The 23,094-nt window shown below is 44.1% G+C and overlaps 1 protein-coding gene and 1 pseudogene across 2 annotated transcripts in view; one reads left to right on the top strand and one right to left on the bottom strand.

Moving 5' to 3' along the window:
- LOC126237220 (uncharacterized) overlaps positions 1-23,094 on the top strand; it is a 547,235-nt gene that overhangs the window by 418,300 nt on the left and 105,841 nt on the right. The window lies entirely within an intron of this gene.
- Positions 20,699-20,816, bottom strand: LOC126237911 (5S ribosomal RNA; annotated as a pseudogene).

Here is a 23,094-nt window from a genome sequence, read left to right as displayed (position 1 = left end):
TAATGTGTGTATCAAGTTGGTCTGAAATTGATCCAGGGCTTAAGGAGGAGAGTATCACGCGCGGCAATGCCAGCTTGCACTCTTGTCAGATGCATTTAACATATCTCACTCTTGTGGTGTACTAATTTTATTTCGCCAGTAGCTGCAGCGAATTTCGCCCTGCAGTGACATTGTCACGCAGCTCAGTATTTATGATGTCATATCTACTGAACTATGTGTCGTACAGTCATATATTTTTGCAGGTACATCCAGTAGTTTATGTGAACACCGTCTATAAAATGTGTTGCGAATAGAGATAGTAGTAATGAAGTAATAAATAAAAACGCCATGCCTGATGGGGCAGTTTAACTGCAAGAACAACTAAAATGTAGTAAGTGAAACTCTTTTTTCATCATTTTGTGGAGGGTGTCGGCAAAAAGAGTGTTCTAAAAGTTTGGCATTGTGTAATGTTGGTTGCTGGTCACTAAGTGCTCTTATCCTCAAATACAGGATGAATATATGGTTCAAATGGCTCTGAGCACTATGGGACTTACCTTCTGAGGTCATTAGTCCCCTAGAACTTAGAACTACTTAAACCTAACTAACCTAAGGACATCACATACATCCATGCCCGAGGCAGGATTCGAACCTGCGACTGTACCGGTCGCGCGGTTCCAGACTGTAGCGCCTAGAACCGCTCGGTCACTCCGGCCGGCGGTGAATTTGAGAGGTACTTGGTTCTTACCCTCTATTTTTATTTATTTATTTATTTATTTATTTATTTTCCAGATGGTAAGTGATATGAGTACCAAGTTTGGTCGAAATCGGTCCAGTTATTTCGGAGAAGATGTTTAACATACATACATCAACTTTTATGATATGTATGGATCATTATTCTTGTGATGTATGATGGGTGTGTTATACAAACACAGGAATTCTGGTGAAGTGAATGAAGATTAGGACATTACTTGCAGTCAACGACGAGGTCATTAGAGAACGAGCACAAATTCGAAATGGGGGAAAGGTAGGCGAATAAAATCAGCCGTGCCCTTTCTAAGGAACCATCCTAGTATTTGCCCTATGCCATTTGAGGAAACCATGGAAACCTACAGCTGGACAGACAGACAGAGATTTGAGCCGCCGACCTCGAGTATTCAACTCCAGTTTGTTATCACTGAGCGATCTCGCTCCGTAAATTCTGGAGAGATATTTTCTAGTATGAAGTTAACTCCTGATGTCGAGTTTTGCTTTCAGTTTTAACCAGTAAGCAAGTGAAAAAATCATTGTTGTGAGACGTGTAGAAACTGATTCATTCATCTTGCGGTGAATAGATACGGACTCACATCGTCGCGCAATGAACAAAATACGAGAATGCGTAATATGAGGAAAACTTTGTATTGGACTGAAGAGTTCCTAGCAAACAGAACACATCACGGTATTCTGAACGGAGATAAATCTTCAAAAGCGAACGTTACAGGTCCATTACCTTTCAGAGTCTACGCTGTAAGAAAAGAAAGGAAAAAAAGCGACGCAACGCGAAGGAATTATCCGAATAGGACGGAAATCAGTAGATATGGTGTAAATGTACAGACAAACAAATTATTACAATTTCAGAAAAATTGGATGATTTATTCAAGAGAAAGAGCTTCACAAATTGAGCAAGTAATAATACGTTGGTCCACCTCTGGCCGTTATGCAAGCAGTTGTTCGGCTTGCCATTGGTTGACAGAGTTGCTGGAAGTACTTCTGAGGGATATCGTGCCAGTTCAGTCCAACGGCGTGTTAGAGCGTCAAAATCTCGAGCTGGTGGGAGGGTAGCGCACATAATGCTCCAAACGTTGTCGACTGGGGAGAGATGTGGCGTCCTTGCAGACCAAGATAGGGTTTGGCAAGCACGAAGACAAGCAGTAGAAACTGTCGCTGTGTGCGGGCGGGCATTATCCTGCTGAAATGTAAGCCCAGGATGGCTTGCCACGAAGGGCAACAAAGCGGGGCGAAAAATATCGTTGACGTACCACCGTGCTGAAAGTGTTGCCCGGAGACAACCAAAGAGGTCCTGCTATGAAAAGAAATGGCATCTCAGACCACCACTCCTGGTTGTCGGGCCATATTGGGGGCGATAGTAAGCCACCACTGTCAGGGACGTCTCCAGACACTTCGCTACACATCGGGGCTCAGTTCTAAGTGGAACTCTTCACTGAAGACAATTCTATTCCAGTCAGTGAGATTCCAGGCCGATTTTTGTTGATAACAGTTCTACTAGTCAAAAAATCTAATTCTGTATTTCTGTACTTGTATTATCACAAACCAAACGTAGTGCCTCATTATTACTGGCGCTTAGAACAAAAACTTTCTTCATACTATTATCTCGGAAACTGGCATTTTTGAGACCATGGATGGTGAACAAAATGAGTGTTGGTTCTTGCAAACCATAAACCTACAACCAGCCGCTGTTAAAAAATGCTATTTATTTACACAAAAAGCGCCGTTAACGGTTTCGAACCGACTGTTTCATCTTCAGGCGGTTGTTCACTTTTATATTATGTTTGTTGTTGTTTACATTATCTGTAGAGAAAAAACAGTCAACAGTTAACATAAACAGTATGATTAGCAGTGGCTGGTTGTCGTTTCCTCCTTTGCAAGAATCCAGCTTCCCGGTATGGTGCTTACAATAACAACGTTCTTAATGAAGTATTTATTTTCTAATTCGTCTCATTATTTTGGGGGGGTGATGCGATGAGCAGCTTAATTCACTGGTGTCAGAATACCTTCTCTTTTTTTTAAAAAAAATGGTTATGTACAAACATAGATACTTTGTTTTGTTTTATTGTCATAACAAATGTGAAATCTGGCACTTAAAACGTTTTTCATTTGTAGTATTCGTATAAAGTGATTACATAAACATAGTACACACAGAAAAACGTTTGAAAAAGCAAGAAATATGCTTTCGACGCTAATATGCAGCGAATGTTTGTAAGTTTAGTGCAAGTGCGTTTTTCTACGTGTGCCCACACGAGAGAGAACACAGAAATTGTCAACACATTCAAAGCTTACTGTAAGTTCCATTTTCTTTATGTAAAGAGTTAGAACGTAAACGGTTTTAAATCTGTTATTAGTGTACATTAAAAGAAACTGTATATTGTTTTCAATACCCACTGAATATGCCTTTAACACAAAAGGCAAAATGCTTTTGAGTTAGTGAAAATCAGTGGGACAAAAAATGTGTGTGGTGTACAGACAGATATGCTTCTTACGCTTATGTCAATTTAGTATTATCAGTTAAACGGTTCTTTTCATTCCTTTGCTGTCTTTTAATGTATGCATGTTGCTGCTGAAAGATGGTGGTGGGACGCAGTACTGAAGTCTTTTTGGACCTTTCGCAGCTGCTGGTGTTTTCCCACAAGCAAAACCGTGATGAAAAAGAGGCATTTGTTCAATTTAGAGAGAACGATGTAGGTAGACGTCGTAATTCACCACCATTAAATGAGTTGTGGATTTACGAGTTGGCTGTTTACTGACTTATCTGATCTTGACACTGCCGACTTCCACACACTTCAGAAAACAACATAACTGAATGTTCAGATGGCGCCTTGTCGCTGCCATCATTCGCCAGCTGCAAGGAACATTTTTAAAGTGTAAGGCGTTACCCAGAGTAACTGGAACCATTCAACGGCATATGAGAATAGTTCTGTTCCTATTCACAAGTGCCATTAAAGGCGCTTTAAGGCACAAAAGGCTATTAGCTTTAGTTTGTCGGATATTCTTCCTCTTTTGTCACGTCCATTTCTCAGAATTCGGTTGTTAATTTTGTTCCTGTTTTAAAAGAAACAGTCTTATCTTCTCAAAAGGCGACAGACTTTTCTTCCGCATTATGAAGTGCAATGAGGTACTACTACCAGTATTTCTTCTTAGAGTGTCTTTCAACAGATGTATTCACGTATCATTTAAATAAGTTTTTCACTATGTTGACTGGAATTCACTATTTTAAGGTAGTTAGGGACTTAAAGGTTATCTACAAAGTGTACAGAAAACAGACTAAGAGACGAAGGACATGAAAAGGAGGGCAGTAATTGAGAAGAATCTGTACATTGGGCGATAAAGACAGACAAGGAGACATCTTAAAGGGAATTACAGGTCGGGGAGAGCAATTATAAATTTTAAGACTTTCTGGTGGATTAATTCTGTCAGAGACAGCAAAAGAATTGAAACAGCAATTGAAAGAAATAAAAAGTACCTTGGAAAGAGACTATATGATAAACATCAACATACGTATAGGAATGGAGTGCAGATGGACTAAGTCAGTTGACACTTAAGGAATTAGATTAGGAAATAGGAACTGAAAACAGTAACAGGGGATACTGTGATCATGAAGGTGGTTCCTCCAGGACGAGGCTCTTCCATTAGTTTTGCTTTTTGGGCAGCAAAATACCTAACGATGGCCAAAGCAGACAGGATATAAAATGCAGGTTGACAATAGGAAAAAAAAAAAATTCTGAAAAGATGTTAACATGGAACGTAAATTTAAGTGCAAGAAAGTATCCTTCGAATCTTTCGCTGTGGCATGCCCGAATAACTTCTTCCTGGTTTACAAGCCGCGTTATTTCCAATAAAAATGTGTGTGTGAAATCTAATGGGACTTAACTGCTAAGGTCATCAGTCCCTAAGCTTACACACTACTTAACCTAAATTATCCTAAGGACAAACACATACACCCATGCCCGAGGGAGGACTCGAACCTCCGCCGGGACCAGCCGCACAGTCCATGACTGCAGCGCCTTTGACCGCTCGGCTAATCCCGCGCGGCTGTTTCCAATAAAAGACTCGAGTTTCCGACGGCTATCTTCGCAATACTCGTCAAGAGTTAACAACCGTTGACTGCCGGTGCTGGCACGATGTCCCGCTTATATAGGTACACAAGAATGCGTTTTCTCGAAGCCTTTGTCTGTAGTTTAGCTTCCAAGAGAAGTAAAATATGGGCGATGGACAGTACAGTCAAGAAGAGTATGAAAGCTTTTGAAATGTGGTGATGCTGAAGATCAGATGGATAGGTCGGATAACTAGTGAAGATGCACTGAAGCGAATTAACAACACAGCAAATTTATGGCTAGTTTGACTAAAAGAAGGTGTATATCGATTCTGAGGTGTCAAAGTATCTACAGTCTGGTAATGGAGAGAAGTTTGGGTAGGGGGTGAGGGGGGGGGGGGGGGTTGTGAGCAGAGACCTAGGTCTGACACCAGCAAGCAGGTCCAAGCGGATGTAAGTTGCAAAAATTATGCAGACACGATGAGACTTGCACAAAATTGACCGACATGGAGAGCTGCATCTAAATACTCTTCGCACTGGAAGACTACTACAACGACAATATCGTTTCACTTCGGATGCATATAAACTAAAATAACGTACTCATTCGTTCGTTCCCGCACTGCGTTCTGCTGATTCATGAGGGTGTACTCTGGGGACGAAAGAAAGAATTGTAGATTAGGGTTTAACGTGCCGTCTACGACGGCGTCTTTAGAGAACATTAGCTTCGATCGTACAAGGTTGCGACAGGAAATCGGCCGTGTCCTTTCTTAAGGAACTTCATCGCATTAGCCTTAATACGAGGGTAATTCCAAAAGTAAGGACTCCTATTTTTTTATAAGTACATAGACCTGTTTATTTCTACAATGGTTTACATCGGTTTACAGCTTGAACATTTAGCTATTTTTCGACATAATCACCATTTCTGTCGATGCATTATTGTAGACGCTGTGGCAGTTTTTGTATGCCCATGTCATACCAGCTCGCTGCCATGCTGTTCAGAAAGTTATGAATCTCTTCTTTCACCTCGTCGTTGGAGCTGAATCGCTTTCCGGCCAAATGTTCTTTTAACCTAGGAAACAGGTGATAGTCACTGGGCGCCAAGTCAGGACTGTAGGGTGGGTGGGTGATTATGTTCCACTGAAACTGTTGCTGGAGAGCAACGGTTTGCCGAGCGATGTGTGGGCGAGTGTTGTCATGGAGAATGTGTACGCCCTCGCTCAACATTCCTCTTCTCCGGAACTGAATTGCCCGTTTAAGTTTTTTCAGAGTCTCACAGTACCTGTCAGCGTTAATTGTGGTCCCAGTGGGCATAAAGTCGACCAACAATACCCCTTTCCGATCCCAAAAAACGGTTGTCATGACTTTACCGGCAGACGGTGTTTGTTTGAATTTCCGCGGTTTTGGCGAAGAAGGATGCCGCCACTGGCGTGATTGTTGCTTGGTCTCAGGTGTAAAGTGGTATGCCCAGGTTTCATCACCCGTGACAATTGAGTCCAGAAAGTTGTCCTGTTCGGCTGCAATGCGGTGAAGAAATGCGCGGAAAGCATCAACTCGTTGCCGCATGTGGTCCTCAGTCAACATGCGTGGCACCTATCTTGCGCAGGCCTTCAGGTACTTCAATGTTTCTGTTAAAATTCCGTGAGCGGTGCTTCGGGAAACCTCATGAACCAACGTGCAGAGATCATCCAGGGTGATCCGCCGATCTTCACGCATGCTTTGCTCAACCTTCAACACTGTCTCCTAGAAATTGACGGTCACCCGCTCCTTTGTTCTTCGTGAATTTCGGTCCGATCAGCTGCAAACTCTCTACACGACTTAAGAACATTTTTGACATCCATGCACTACTCACCATACACTTCCATCAGTTGGCGATGGATTTCAATCGGCGCAGTGCCCTTTGCGTTCAGAAACCGAATAACTGCGCGCAATTCGCACTTGGCGGTAACATCCAACGGGAGCTCCATTCTCAACGGTTGCCAAGCCAAGACTGAGCGCCTCAGCGCGGCGTGCACATGTTTACACACAACGCGTGAAACACTCTTCATAACAGTGTGATCGACTGCACACAGAGTTCTGTACTTATAAAAAAAAAATAATAAATAGGAGACCTTACTTTTGGGATTACCCTTGTAGATTGAGGGACTGTACGGAAACGGAAATTTAGATGGTGGGACGGGGTCTTGTAGTACTGTTCATCCGAATGCGAGTCAAGTGCCTTGCGACACTCAAATAGGTAGGAACCTCAGGTTTAGGAAACGACCCTAAAACCACAGTCATAGACATGTAAGCACAGAAAACTGCGCCAGCAGCAAACATTACATCTGTATCTGCAGGCGTGCTCTTCAAACTACTGTGAAGTGTATGTTCAGAGGATACTTCCCATTGTATTACATATTAGGGTCTCATCCGGTTCCATTCACCTGTGGAGTGCAGGAAAAACCCCTGCTGAAAGCCCCTTCTACACGATCGACTTTCTTGTGAAAGTCTTATCATAGTGAGTCTTATCATAGCGCCCATGGCATTTGATTTCTGTACTGAGTCTCATCTGTGACACGTAGTCATTTTCGTTTACTCGTCAGTGCCAAAATTGCGTGTGTTGTGAGAGCTGTCTGCTGTGCAGTGTGTCATCTGAACGGCGGAAGTGTGTTTACGAGAAGCTATCCTTTTTACAGCAAAATCGAAATATACAGGGTGCCCTTGAAATATTGCGGCAAACTTCGGGGTTGCAGAGTATGTCTTGAGGAACTGAGGATAGGAATCCTTGACTGAAAACATCATACAACGACGCTAAAGAGTGTCGAAGTTATATGCAGTAGCGCCTGCTAATAGGCCACCCCTTCGGCAGCAAAAGTGACTTCGTGTGCTGACGGACTGTAGACACAACGTCAAGCAGTGTTGTTTGTTATTCAGTGGTCGTTAGTGATTGCCACGATCGCCAGTGCAGAAAATGCTGCATACAAAGTCCTTGTCTCCTATAAATGCAATTCTCTGTTGCCTTGGTGGATGATGGTGTTGCTCACGGGTTTCCATCTACAGTTTACTTTTCTTCTCTACAATCTCCAATGTTTCTCGGTATACGGGATAAAGATAAACTGCAGATGGAAAACCAGTGTCTGAAAACGTTTCCACCGAGGCAAAAGAGTATAGCAGTCGTAGTAGACAAGGCCTTTCTACACTGGCGATCGTGACAATCAGTCGTGATCACTGAATAAAAAACAACATTGCGAGATGTTCCTTCTAATAGAGCCGCGTTTGCTGCCGAAAGTATCGCCTAATGGCAGGTGCCAGCGCTTATAACGTAGACTTTCGATAGGTTCGTTTAATGACGTTTCCAGACGCAGTTTCCTATCCGCGATTTGTTCCTCAAGACATCCTCTACAACCACTCGAAGTTCGTAGCAACATTTCCCTGAAGTAACTAAAAGTAGGAACAAGCAGTGATAACAGAGTTCATTAATGACCAAAACAGAAATCATAGTGGGAGTTCGTGTTAAATGTTGTGTAGTAGATTCTACACTCCTGGAAATGGAAAAAAGAACACATTGACACCGGTGTGTCAGACCCACCATACTTGCTCCGGACACTGCGAGAGGGCTGTACAAGCAATGATCACACGCACGGCACAGCGGACACACCAGGATCCGCGGTGTTGGCCGTCGAATGGCGCTAGCTACGCAGCATTTGTGCACCGCCGCCGTCAGTGTCAGCCAGTTTGCCGTGGCATACGGAGCTCCATCGCAGTCTTTAACACTGGTAGCATGCCGCGACAGCGTGGACGTGAACCGTATGTGCAGTTGACGGACTTTGAGCGAGGGCGTATAGTGGGCATGCGGGAGGCCGGGTGGACGTACCGCCGAATTGCTCAACACGTGGGGCGTGAGGTCTCCACAGTACATCGATGTTGTCGCCAGTGGTCGGCGGAAGGTGCACGTGCCCGTTGACCTGGGCCCGGACCGCAGCGACGCACGGATGCACGCCAAGACCGTAGGATCCTACGCAGTGCCGTAGGGGACCGCACCGCCACTTCCCAGCAAATTAGGGACACTGTTGCTCCTGGGGTATCGGCGAGGACCATTCGCAACCGTCTCCATGAAGCTGGGCTACGGTCCCGCACACCGTTAGGCCGTCTTCCGCTCACGCCCCAACATCGTGCAGCCCGCCTCCAGTGGTGTCGCGACAGGCGTGAATGGAGGGACGAATGGAGACGTGTCGTCTTCAGCGATGAGAGTCGCTTCTGCCTTGGTGCCAATGATGGTCGTATGCGTGTTTGGCGCCGTGCAGGTGAGCGCCACAATCAGGGCTGCATACGACCGAGGCACACAGGGCCAACACCCGGCATCATGGTGTGGGGAGCGATCTCCTACACTGGCCGTACACCACTGGTGATCGTCGAGGGGACACTGAATAGTGCAGGGTACATCCATACCGTCATCGAACCCATCGTTCTACCATTCCTAGACCGGCAAGGGAACTTGCTGTTCCAATAGGATAATGCACGTCCGCATGTATCCCGTGCCACCCAACGTGCTCTAGAAGGTGTAAGTCAACTACCCTGGCCAGCAAGATCTCCGGATCTGTCCCCCATTGAGCATGTTTGGGACTGGATGAAGCGTCGTCTCACGCGGTCTGCACGTCCAGCACGAACGCTGGTCCAACTGAGGCGCCTGGTGGAAATGGCATGGCAAGCCGTTCCACAGGACTACATCCAGCATCTCTACGATCGTCTCCATGGGAGAATAGCAGCCTGCATTGCTGTGAAAGGTGGATATACACTGTACTAGTGCCGACATTGTGCATGCTCTGTTGCCTGTGTCTATGTGCCTGTGGTTCTGTCAGTGTGATCATGTGATGTATCTGACCCCAGTAATGTGTCAATAAAGTTTCCCCTTCCTGGGACAATGAATTCACGGTGTTCTTATTTCAATTTCCAGGAGTGTATATACTCCTGAGAACTGAAGGAGCAGGAAAAGTGTCATCCGCATATTTCAGAAAATATGCATTTATTTGTTCGATAAAATCTGGAAAACGCTAAATAGCGCCTTTTTGCATTATCCCTTCTACCTTGGGTTCCCGGGTTCGATTCCCGGCGGGGTCAGGGATTTTCTCTGCCTCGTGATGGCTGGGTGTTGTGTGCTGTCCTTAGGTTAGTTAGGTTTAAGTAGTTCTAAGTTCTAGGGGACTTATGACCACAGCAGTTGAGTCCCATAGTGCTCAGAGCCATTTGAACCTTCTACCTTGTTTTCTTGTCATGTGCCGAATAACAACGAAAATTGTTTATCTCCTAAAATTATCTGACTTTTTTCACTGTCTCCAGATATTTCGTCTCTCTTGTAGGAGAACATCAGTAGGAAAAATACCAGTGCCTTATTGACTTTTCAATGCGTCCACAAAACAGAGCAAACGACACAATAAAGATTAAGAAGACACGAAAGCATTAAATTCGTTTCTGTAATGGAAGTGAGCTCGCCAGAATAGGTTAACTTGCGATGTCAGCAGACACCGCCATAGTCCCTTGTTTCTGCGCTTGCGGATTGTGAAGCACACTCGAATATTTAGAACTCCACACTCAGCAAAAACTACCTATCATTGACGTTATAGACACACTCGCGTCGCGGTTGGCTGGTGATTTACACGCAGGCACGAAAGGCGACCGCACTTCGAGTACTCGATTTTAACCAGGAAATTGCTCGTGTAAAACGGGCTTAACTCTCTGTGTGCGCGCAGTAGTATAATCTTGTCTTCGCTGTCTTTACGTGAGTGATACGTAGAGGGCTGTAGTACATCCTTACAGTGAAAACATTGTTTCTTGGTAGTCTGCAGTCTGGAACCGCGTGACCGCTACGGTCGCAGGTTCGAATCCTGCCTCGGGCATGGATGTGTGTGATGTCCTTAGGTTAGCTAGGTTTAAGTAGTTCTAAGTTCTAGGGGACTGATGACCTCAGACGTTAAGTCCCATAGTGCTCAGAGCCATTTGAACCATTTGGTAGTCTGTAAGAAAGTTTTCTCGGGATATTTGGAACCTGTCTTCAAGCGTATGCCGGTATACGTTTTTCACTTCATATTTCCGTTTATCGTTGGTTCTTCACTCCGAAGACAGGTTGGATGCAACTCTCCACGCTTGTCTATTCTGTGCAAGCATCTTCATCGCTGCATAACTACCTCGTCAAATTATTTGTAAGACAAAAGCAGATAACAGATCGTAATTCATTGAAAGAGTCGTAAGAAAATGTTATTCACACACGAAAGAGGTACCTCAAAACACTTCTGTTCGACTGTTTCTCGAGTGTTGATCGCCAGTCTGGATCAATTCATGTAGAATTAACAGAAAAGATGGAACTGTTCAATTGGTTCTTCACTCCGAATACAGGTTGGATGCAACTATCCACGCTTGTCTATTCTGTGCAAGCATCTTCATCGCTGCATAACTACCTCGTCAAATTATTTGTAAGACAAAAGCAGATAACAGATCGTAATTCATTGAAAGAGTCGTAAGAAAATGTTATTCACACACGAAAGAGGTACCTCAAAACACTTCTGTTCGACTGTTTCTCGAGTGTTGATCGCCAGTCTGGATCAATTCATGTAGAATTAACAGAAAAGATGGAACTGTTCAATTGGTTCTTCACTCCGAATACAGGTTGGATGCAACTCTCCACGCTTGTCTATTCTGTGCAAGCATCTTCATCGCTGCATAACTACCTCGTCAAACTATTTGTAAGACAAAAGCAGATAACAGATCGTAATTCATTGAAAGAGTCGTAAGAAAATGTTATTCACACACGAAAGAGGTACCTCAAAACACTTCTGTTCGACCGTTTCTCGAGTGTTGATCGCCAGTCTGGATCAAGTCATGTAGAATTAACAGAAAAGATGGAACTGTTCAATTGGTGTCGCGTTCGTTTAGTAAGCGCGAGAGCATTACAATGGTCATCAAACTCCAGTGGCAGATGTTACAAGAGAGGCGTTATGCTTCACGGCCGAGAGTACGGCGACTCATTGTTTCGTCCCACATATGTCCAGCGTAATGATGTCAATGACGTCATTTGGATGCGGTATGGAGACGCGCGTGGTAAACTCTGGGCTCTTTGTTACCTTTTCGACTATCGTAGCCGCTCCACCGCACTCGAGAGGCTGACGAGTGGAACATAGCAAATGCCATAACCCCGTTTCCCTGAAACTTCGCTCACTGGAAAGGAAATCAAATTAAGCGAACTCGTGTCTCGGCTTATCCGTAGATACTCGACCGTTTCTGAGGGAACGACAGTCAAAATTGTCGAGGTATTTTAAATGTCTTTTAGCGCACAGTAGAATCAGTTGGAACGGTGGCGCTGTGGCTAGCGTCCCGGCTTCTCTCGTGTGCACCCCTTGTTCAGAACCCAGTCACTGCTTTTATTTTGCGTCTTTACATTTATCTACCCATGTCCGTAGAAGGTTAGTATAGGAATGTTTCTTATCACGTTAGGCGCTACAAGGGCGTTATATTAATTTTAATATTACAACTGGATTTTACAATAAGTCTCATATAATTGACTGAAGAACTAAAGAAATTGTTATAGGCACGCGTATTCAAATACAGAGATATGTAAACAGGCAGAATACGGCGCTTCAGTCGACAACGCCTATATAAGACAAGTGTCTGCTGCAGTTGTTAGGATGGTTACTGCTGTTACAGTGGCAGGTTATCAAGATTTAAGTGAGTTTGGACGTGGTGTTATAGTCGGCGCACAAGCGATGGGACACAGCATCTCCGAGGTAGCGATGAAGTGGGTATTTTCCCGTACGATCATTTCACGAGTGTACCGTGAATATCAGGAATCCGGCAAACCATCAAATTTCCGACATCGCTGCAGCCGGAAAAAGATCCTGCAAGAACGGGACCAACGACGACTGAAGAGAATCGTTCAACGTGACAGAAGTGCAACCTTTACACAAATTGCAACAAATTTCAATGCCGGGCCATCAGCAAGTGTCAGCGTGGAACCATTCAACGAAACATCATAGATTTGGGCTTTCGGAGTCGAAGGCCTACTCATGAATCCTTGATGACTGCACGACGCAAGTCTTTACGCCTCGCGTGGGCTTGTCAACACCGACATTGGACTGTCGATAACTGGAAACATATTGCCTGGTCGGACGAGCCTCGTTTCAAATTGTATCGAGCGTATGGTCGTGTACGGGTGTGGAGACTACCTCATCAATCCATGCACCCTTCATGTCAGCAGGGGGACTGTTCAAATGGTTCATATGGCTCTGAGCACTATGGGACTTAACATCTTACGTCATCAGTCCCCTAGAACTTAGAACTACTTAATTCTAACTAACCTAATGAGATCACAACATCCATGCTCGAGACAGGATTCGAACCTGCGACCGTAGCTGTCGCGCGGTTCCAGACTGAATCGCCTAGAGCCGCTCGGCCACTCCTGCCGGCCGGGACTGCTCAAGCTGGGGGGAGGCCCTTTTAATGATGTGGATGGTGTGCAGTTGTAGTGATGTGCGATTCCTGATAAGTCTGCATACGACTCTTACAGGTGACACGCACGTAAGCGTCCTGTCTGGTTACATGCATGCCTCCATGTCTATTGTGCATTCCGACGGACTAGACAGTTCCAATTCCAGCAGGACAATGCGACACCCCACACGTCCAGAATTGCTACAGAATGGCTCCAGGAACACTCTTCTGAGTTTAAACACTTCCGCTGCCCACCAAACTCCCCAGACAAGAACGTTATTGAGCATATCTGGGATGCCTTGCAACGTGCTGTTCAAAAGAGGTCTCCATCCCTCGTACTCTTACAGATTTATGAACAGCCCTGCAGGATTTATGGTGTCAGCTCCCTCCAGCACTACTTCAGACATTATTCGAGTCCATGCCATGTCGTGTTGCGGCACTTCTGCGTGCTCGCGGGGGCCCTACACGATATTAGGCAGGTGTACCAGTTTCTTTAGGTCTTCAGTGAATATGTGTGTATAGTATTTTCAGGAATTAAATTTTTTAAATTCTCACATTCTTATTGCAATGTTTATATTAATTCTTATATTTTAATGCCTATCCTTCAGAAAATCTAGTGCATTCCCTTGGATGATAACTGACTAATCGTAGAAATATTATAAACATAAAAACTCCGAACAACACGAGCATCGTGTGCTGGGAGATTTGACACAGTGGCATTTCTTCGTATGAAACTCACTCAGGAAAGAAACAACGTTTACGCTGCTGAAGGTGTCATACGTTGGCAATAATTTCGCGGCCGGCCGGAGTGACCGAGCGGTTCTAGGCGCTTCAGTTTAGAACCGCTACGATCGCAGGTTCGAATCCTGCCTCGGGCATGGATGTGTGTGATGTCCTTAGTTACGTTTAAGTAGTTCTAAATTCTAGGGGACTGATGACCTCCGAAGTTAAGTCCCATAGTGCTCAGAGCCATTTTGAACCAATAATTTCGCGGCAAACAACGTATAAAATATCACTGGCGCTTGAAACAGATTTTGAATCATTTTACATTACATGAATTTCACCAGAAACAATTTCAAATAATTTTACGATTCATTTATGGTTCTCTTTAAATTCTTTCACCAGTCATACAATTAATAGTCCCATAGAGATAACGTTAATTTAATATACATTGGAAAACATTAGTATAGTAATCTACTACGGAATGGGCAGAGAAATGAAAAACAAAAATAAAAATAATATTCGGGTTTCGAACGAAGGATGCAAAATTTTGAAACAGCAGTGCTAGCTATTGTGCCATCGCTTCAGTTGAATTGATTGTTCTCTGAAAGGCACGTAAGTTGCAACGAAAATTTTGACCGTCATTTTGCCCGTCTTACATCTCCATTTTCATTTCGAGAGGATATGTTGAAAATTTATTAACTTTAGAAGCAAATGAACGTACATGTCGCTGAACAGTATAGTAGGTATGATTACGGAAGACTACACAAATCAGAACATTTTGGGTCGACTGTCCTCTTTATCGACTGCTACCAACTTAAGCGATCTATCAGCGCTGGCTCATTCGAAGCATTGTGAAATGTTATTGAGTTGTGTGAGTCAGTTGAGAAATGACTAATGTAACGAGCGCTAACACTTGGTTCAAGAATCATAAAAGAAGGTTGTATACCTGGAAGAATCCTGGAGATACTAATAGGTGTCAGATAGATTATATAATGGTAAGACAGAGATTTAGGAACCAGGTTTTAAATTGTAAGACATTTCCAGGGGCAGATGTGGATTCTGACCACAATCTATTGGTTATGAACTGCAGATTGAAACTGAAGAAACTGCAAAAAGGTGGGAATTTAAGGAGATGGGACCTTGATAAACTGAAAGAACCAGAGGTTGTAGAAAGTTTCAGGGAGAGCATAAGGGAACAATTGACAGGAATGGGGGAAAGAAATACAGTAGAAGAAGAATGGGTAGCTCTGTGGGATGAAGTAGTGAAGGCAGCAGAGGATCAACTAGGTAAAAAGACGAGGGCTAATAGAAATCCTTGGGTAACGGAAGAAATATTGAATTTAATTGATGAAAGGAGAAAATATAAAAATGCAGTAAATGAAGCAGGCCAAAGGGAATACAAACGTCTCAAAAATGAGATCGACAGAAAGTGCAAAATGGCTAAGCAGGGATGGCTAGAGGACAAATGTAAGGATGTAGAGGCTTGTCTCACTAGGGGTAAGATAGATACTGCCTACAGGAAAATTAAAGAGACCCTTGGAGAGAAGAGAACCACTTGTATGAATATCAAGAGCTCAGATGGCAACCCAGTTCTAAGCAAAGAAGGGAAGGCAGAAAGGTGGAAGGAGTATATAGAGGGTTTATACAAGGGCGATGTACTTGAGGACAATATTATGGAAATGGAAGAGGATGTAGATGAAGATGAAATGGGAGCTAAGATACTGCGTGAAGAGTTTGACAGAGCACTGAAAGACCTGAGTCGAAACAAGGCCCCCGGAGTAGACAACATTCCATTAGAACTACTGATGGCCTTGGGAGAGCCAGTCATGACAAAACTCTACCATCTGGTGAGCAAGATGTATGATACAGGCGAAATACCCACAGACTTCAAGAAGAATATAATAATTCCAATACCAAAGAAAGCAGGTGTTGACAGATGTGAAAATTACCGAACTATCAGTTTAATAAGTCACAGCTGCAAAATACTAACGCGAATTCTTTACAGACGAATGGAAAAACTGGTAGAAGCGGACCTCGGGGAAGATCAGTTTGGATTCCGTAGAAATGTTGGAACACGTGAGGCAATACTAACCTTACGACTTATCTTAGAAGAAAGATTAAGAAAAGGCAAACCTACGTTTCTAGCATTTGTAGACTTAGAGAAAGCTTTTGACAACGTTAACTGGAATACTCTCTTTCAAATTCTGAAGGTGGCAGGGGTAAAATACAGGGAGCGAAAGGCTATTTACAATTTGTACAGAAAGCAGATGGCAGTTATAAGAGTCGAGGGGCATGAAAGAGAAGCAGTGGTTGGGAAAGGAGTGAGACAGGGTTGTAGCCTCTCCCCGATGTTATTCAATCTGTATATTGAGCAAGCAGTGAAGGAAACAAAAGAAAAATTCGGAGTAGGTATTAAAATTCATGGAGAAGAAGTAAAAACTTTGAGGTTCGCCGATGACATTGTAATTCTGTCAGAGAGAGCAAAGGACTTGGAAGAGCAGTTGAACGGAATGGACAGTGTCTTGAAAGGAGGATATAAGATGAACATCAACAAAAGCAAAACGAGGATAATGGAATGTAGTCAAATTAAATCGGGTGATGCTGAGGGGATTAGATTAGGAAATGAGACACTTAAGGTAGTAAAGGAGTTTTGCTATTTAGGGAGTAAAATAACTGATGATGGTCGAAGTAGAGAGGATATAAAATGTAGACTGGCAATGGCAAGGAAATCGTTTCTGAAGAAGAGAAATTTGTTAACATCGAGTATAGATTTAAGTGCAAGGAAGTCGTTTCTGAAAGTATTTGTATGGAGTGTAGCCATGTATGGAAGTGAAACATGGACAATAACCAGTTTGGACAAGAAGAGAATAGAAGCTTTCGAAATGTGGTGCTACAGAAGAATGCTGAGGATAAGGTGGGTAGATCACGTAACTAATGAGGGGGTATTGAATAGGATTGGGGAGAAGAGAAGTTTGTGGCACAACTTGACTAGAAGAAGGGCTCGGTTGGTAGGACATGTTTTGAGGCATCAAGGGATCACAAATTTAGCATTGGAGGGCAGCGTGGAGGGTAAAAATCGTAGAGGGAGACCAAGAGATCAATACACTAAGCAGATTCAGAAGGATGTAGGTTGCAGTAGGTACTGGGAGATGAAGAAGCTTGCACAGGATAGAGTAGCATGGAGAGCTGCATCAAACCAGTCTCAGGACTGAAGACCACAACAACAACATGTTGAAAATTTATTAACTTTAGAAGCAAATGAACGTACATGTCGCTGAACAGTATAGTAGGTATGATTACGGAAGACTACACAAATCAGAACATTTTGTGTCGACTGTCCTCTTTATCGACTGCTACCAACTTAAGCGATCTATCAGCGCTTGCTCATTCGAAGCATTGTGAAATGTTATTGCGTTGTGTGAGTCAGTTGAGAAATGACTAATGTAACGAGCGTGTTTAAACATGAATGTCCGTACAGTCCACTGCCGCGATCTTTGTTACTTCCGTGAGCGCTGATCGGTACGAGGCGAGCCCATCTGTGCGTTACCAGTACTGACCGAGAAACAAGTGAACATGGCCCCCTCGCATGACCCTCTACAGTTTATGCCATGTAACTTTTCCTCCGCTCCATGTATTTCCTTGCTAAACAGTCTTCTTTATGTAAAAATACGAACAGGAAAAAGACCGAGATCTGTCGGTCGGGGAGTTTCAACTATGGAGCAGTGTTAATATCGTAATTTTTATACCAGTAACACTGATCATTAAGGGACACGGAGAACTTTTTTTTTTAAATAAAAAAAGCTACGATGCTGTATATACCGGGAAAGAGGGCAGAGTTGGTCACCCTACTAGAAGAAGCCGCACTGATAGGAGGGTGGGTTGGCAGGTGAGGGGGATTTTACGAGGTGCATTCAAGTTCTAAGGCCTCCGATTTTTTTTCTAATTAACTACTCACCCGAAATCGATGAAACTGGCGTTACTTCTCGACGTAATCGCCCTGCAGACGTACACATTTTTCACAACGCTGACGCCATGATTCCATGGCAGCGGCGAAGGCTTCTTTAGGAGTCTGTTTTGACCACTGGAAAATCGCTGAGGCAATAGCAGCACAGCCGGTGAATGTGCGGCCACGGAGAGTGTCTTTCATTGTTGGAAAAAGCCAAAAGTCACTAGGTCAGGTGAGTAGGGAGCATGAGGAATCACTTCAAAGTTGTTATCACGAAGAAACTGTTGCGTAACATTAGCTCGAAGTGCGGGTGCGTTGTCTTGGTGAAACAGCACACGCGCAGCCCTTCCCGGACGTTTTTGTTGCAGTGCAGGAAGGAATTTGTTCTTCAAAACATTTTCGTAGGATGCACCTGTTACTGTAGTACCCTTTGGAACGCAATTGGTAAGGATTACGCCCTCGCTGTCCCAGAACATGGACACCATCATTTTTTCAGCACTGGCGGTTACCCGAAGTTTTTTTGGTGGCGGTGAATCTGTGTGCTTCCATTGAGCTGACTGGCGCTTTGTTTCTGGATTGAAAAATGGCATCCACGTCTCATCCATTGTCACAACCGACGAAAAGAAAGTCCCATTCATGCTGTCGTTGCGTGTCAACATTGCTTGGCAACATGCCACACGGGCAGCCATGTGGTCGTCCGTCAGCATTCGTGGCACCCACCTGGATGACACTTTTCGCATTTTCAGGTCGTCATGCAGGATTGTGTGCACAGAACCCACAGAAATGCCAACTCTGGAGGCGATCTGTTCAACAGTCATTCGGCGATCCCCCAAAACAATTCTCTCCACTTTCTCGATCATGTCGTCAGACCGGCTTGTGCGAGCCCGAGGTTGTTTCGGTTTGTTGTCACACGATGTTCTGCCTTCATTAAACTGTCGCACCCACGAACGCACTTTCGAAAGATCCGTAACTCCATCACCACATGTCTCCTTCAACTGTCAATGAATTTCAATTGGTTTCACACTATGCAAATTCAGAAAACTAATGATTGCACGCTGTTCAAGTAAGGAAAACGTCGCCATTTTAAGTATTTAAAACAGTTCTCATTCTCGCCGCTGGTGGTAAAATTCCATCTGCCATACGGTGCTGCCATCTCTGGGACGTATTGACAATGAACACGGCCTCATTTTAAAACAATGCGCATGTTTCTACCTCTTTCCAGTCCGGAAAAAAAAAAATCGGAGGCCTTAGAACTTGAATGCACCTCGTAATACAGAATATGCGGAAGATGCTACAGTTGATTCTAGATGCATGGGCGTTCGTAGAAATGTATTTAAGAGGAGGGAAGGTTCTGAAATCGCCACCTTTCGTACAACTGAGTTTCAGAACGTATTATATTTCTCCCCAAACTCAGTTTGACAGAAAGTTCACAAAACTTACTGTATCTCAAACGACTGATAGGTACACTCACAATATTTTTTTTAAAGATAGATTACTGTGCCCTAAACGCGGTCTTGTTTACAGACTACCCACACTATACTAAGATTCTCCCAATAAACCGAAGTCAGAATTTCGCTTTCCCTACTAAAATTCTTATATGCTCGTTCTATTTCATATCAATTTGCATCTTTACGCCTAGATATTTAATCGACGTGTCAGTGTCAAGCAGCATATTACTAATGCTGCATTCGAACATTATGGGAGTGTTTCTTCTTACTCATATGTTTCAAAAATGGCTCTGAGCACTATGGGAGTTAACATCTGAGGTCATCAGTCCCCTAGACTTAGAACTGCTTAAATCTAACTAACCTAAGGACATCACACACATCCATGCCCGAGGCAGGATGTGTGTATTGCCTGCGACCATAGCAGCCGCTTGGTTCCGTTCCGGACTGAAGCACCTAGAACCGCTCGTCCACAGCGGCCGGCTACTCATATGTTTGAACTTTCATTTTTCTTATTGGTATTAGCACATGAATAAAAATATTTTTGCGGTATCTAGGTGAATACCCTGGATTTAATCAAAAGAAGAATGCAATTTCAAATAACTGAATCAAAAAGTCGTCATTTACATTGATATTGTTCTTTCCGCAGGCGTCTACCCCGTTTAGCACGGGCTCCACTGTATTAAAATTCTGACAATATTTTTTATTTAACTTTTGCGGCCAGAAGCTCTTCGTGTGATCGCAGTCGTCAGTTACCTATGGGAGGTACGCCTTGTGCACCACCTGTGTGTGAACTGAGCGGACTTTGTTCTGTGTGCGGTCGTATTTTAACAGTTTGTATAAAGTGCTTTTAGAGGCGGAAGGTGGGGAATAGCCCAGCACTTCCCAAACGAGCGTGGACACCGACTAAAACCCACAGTCAGGCCGGCCGGTGCACCAGCCAAATTCGATCCGGATCTTCCTCACTTCCCCGTACCGCAAGCTAGCGCGCTGACATTCCACTATATGAGCAAGTTGGCAGGCAAATTCTTATTAAAACCGTAAAAAGATAAAATTAGCACATCGTAATGAAATGTGCTTGCCATTCTGCTGCCGGCAATGTACAGATTCTTAGTCAATTCTCTCTCTTTCTCTTTCTCTCTCTCCGTCCGAACAGGTCACGAAGGCCCAACGGTGCCGACCGGCCGCCGTGTCATCCTCAGTCCATAGGCATCACTGGATGCGGATACGGAGGGGCATTTGGTCAGCAAATCGCTCTCCCGGCCGTATGTCAGTCTACGACACCGGAGCCGCTACTTCTCAGTCAAGTAGCTCTTCAGTTTGCCTCACAAGGGCTGAGTGCTCCCCGCTTGCCAACAGCGCTCGGCAGACCGTTTGGTCACCCATCCAAGTGCTAGCACAGCCCGACAGCGCTTAACTTCGGTGATCTGACGGGAACTGGTGTTGCCACTGCGGCAAGGCCGTTGGCCTTCTTAGTCTATTAATACTATAAAAATCAGCACATAATAATGTAATGTGGCTACCATTGTACTGCCGCCGATGTACATTTCTCGTAGGACCACGAAGATGCAATAACAGCAATTAGGGTTCGTACAGAGGCGTAAAAACAATCGTTTCTCCCTTGCCGTACTTGCGAATTGAACAGTAAAGGAAATTGCTAGTAGTGATGCAATGCAACTTCCGCCACGTACCATACAATGGCTTTACATTGAAAATTTAAAATCCGAAACAGAAAAAAAATCACTATTATCTTTGGACAGCAACAGGAAATTACCGCATTAATCCCCCCCCCCCCCACCGCCCCCGCCCAAAGTGGAGCAGTAGAAATTAAACGTAACGGAAATTCCGCGACCAGGCCCTGTAGACAGCGCGATGGCGACCGGCCGTCGTGTCATCTTGTACCATGTGGCACCATGCATATGCGGTATGGAGGGTTGTCTTCTCAGCACACCTCTCTTGAGGCCGTCGTCGACGTTTAGACGTTTGAGCTAGAATCTCTCAGTCAGGTAGCTCCTCAATTGAGTGCACCTTGGTCCAATCTTCCCACAAAGTAAAAATCCTTGATTGTACCGGAAATCGAACGCGGGTCCTCCACATGGCAGCCATCTACACAGACCAGTTCTTTTAAAAAATATATTTACTTAACATTTTCACGTAATAAAATCACATAACAGAAAACAAACTCATTTTATAAATAATCATATACTCTACACCACATTCGCGTTTGTTTCTTCAGTATGGGAATCTGTAAGACACTGAACATTGCGTTATTTCGTACGTGACGCCTCTGTAGAACTAACATTACAGGTTTTTTTATGTAAGTTTTTATGTCAGAATACTGTAATAAGCTTTACGTATTGCAATCTTGAGAAAATTCGCATATGTAACCCTATATCTTGGATGACGAGTTACTTTCTCGTGTTCAGCCCATAAGTATGCTAGATACTAAAGGCCATCCATTAATTTAAATCCATAAAATTGTATGAATTGTGTGCGCCTTGATACACGTTGTAGCGTGTCGCTTTACTTTGGAAATGGTTTCCATTCGCGTCTCATGGAGTTAGGGGCCTGCATATCTGATATGTCTGTTCTATTGATCAGTATAATCACGTCCCGTGCTGTGTGCCATATCGCGACAGATTTGGGGCACTCAAAACGATGTTAAGTTGTACCCTCGGAATTACAAATTCCACATGCGGCCGGCGGTTTTAACTGGACGGAGTAAAGCTTGGAACTGATAGCTATTGTCCGGTCTACCATTTTGCACCAAGTCGATTTGGCGTCTTCTACTATAATTTTCATCGTTAAATTTTCCCCCACGATTTACCAATTGTGCTGTGATAACCACAGTTCCCATTTATTAGGAATCAGAGCTCCTTTGACAGCTACGGCCATTTTACGAGCTATTCCTCCTTTTTAGGATGTCTGTTGGTACGTAACTTTTATTGAAATAATAATTTCAGACGAAGTTTAATGACTGTGGGATGCTGACGATATTAATCGGCGTTAGCTCTGATGTTGGGCAATAAGTTTTATTTATGAAACAGTACAGCAGCTGGCGAGTGTGGTCCCTTTTCCATTACACGCTTAGTTCTGTTGACGGCCAGTGCTATGGATTTTGTGTGCAAGTCCGATAGCCCTATTACACCCTCATTTACGTTGAACACCCAGCTGCGGATTCCGACGTGGAAAATAGTTTTAAATGAAAAACGGTTATTCAACTCTGGTGTCGTCTATAAGACTTTCCTTTCTTACAGCTTGAACGTGGCTATCTTTCAGCAACCGTACATATAAGTTTCAATGGAGAAATAACGCGACCAACCGGTTGCAAATGTGTGTGAAATCTTATGGGACTTAACCGAGCGAGGTGGCGCAGTGGTTAGACATTGGACTCGCATTCGGGAGGACGACGGTTCAATCCCGCGTCCGGCCATCTTGATTTAGGTTTTCCGTGATTTCCCTAAATCGCTCCAGGCAAATGCCGGGATGGTTCCTTTCAAAGGGTACGGCCGACTTCCTTCCCCCTCCTTCCCTAATCCGATGAGACCGATGACCTCGATGTCTGGTCTCCTTCCCCAAAACAACCAACTGCTAAGGTCATCAGTCCCTAAGCTTACACACTACTTAACCTAAATTATCCGAAGGACAAACACACACACCCATGCCCGAGGGAGGACTCGAACCTCCATCGGTCCACCGGGAGCAGCCGCACAGTCCGTGACAGCAGCGCCTAAGACCGCTCGGCT

This window comes from Schistocerca nitens, chromosome 2 (assembly GCF_023898315.1).
Source record: "Schistocerca nitens isolate TAMUIC-IGC-003100 chromosome 2, iqSchNite1.1, whole genome shotgun sequence".
Classification (NCBI taxonomy): Eukaryota; Metazoa; Arthropoda; class Insecta; order Orthoptera; family Acrididae; genus Schistocerca; species Schistocerca nitens.
Note: the sequence above shows the minus strand (reverse complement) of the source record. Positions and strands in the feature narration are given on the sequence as shown.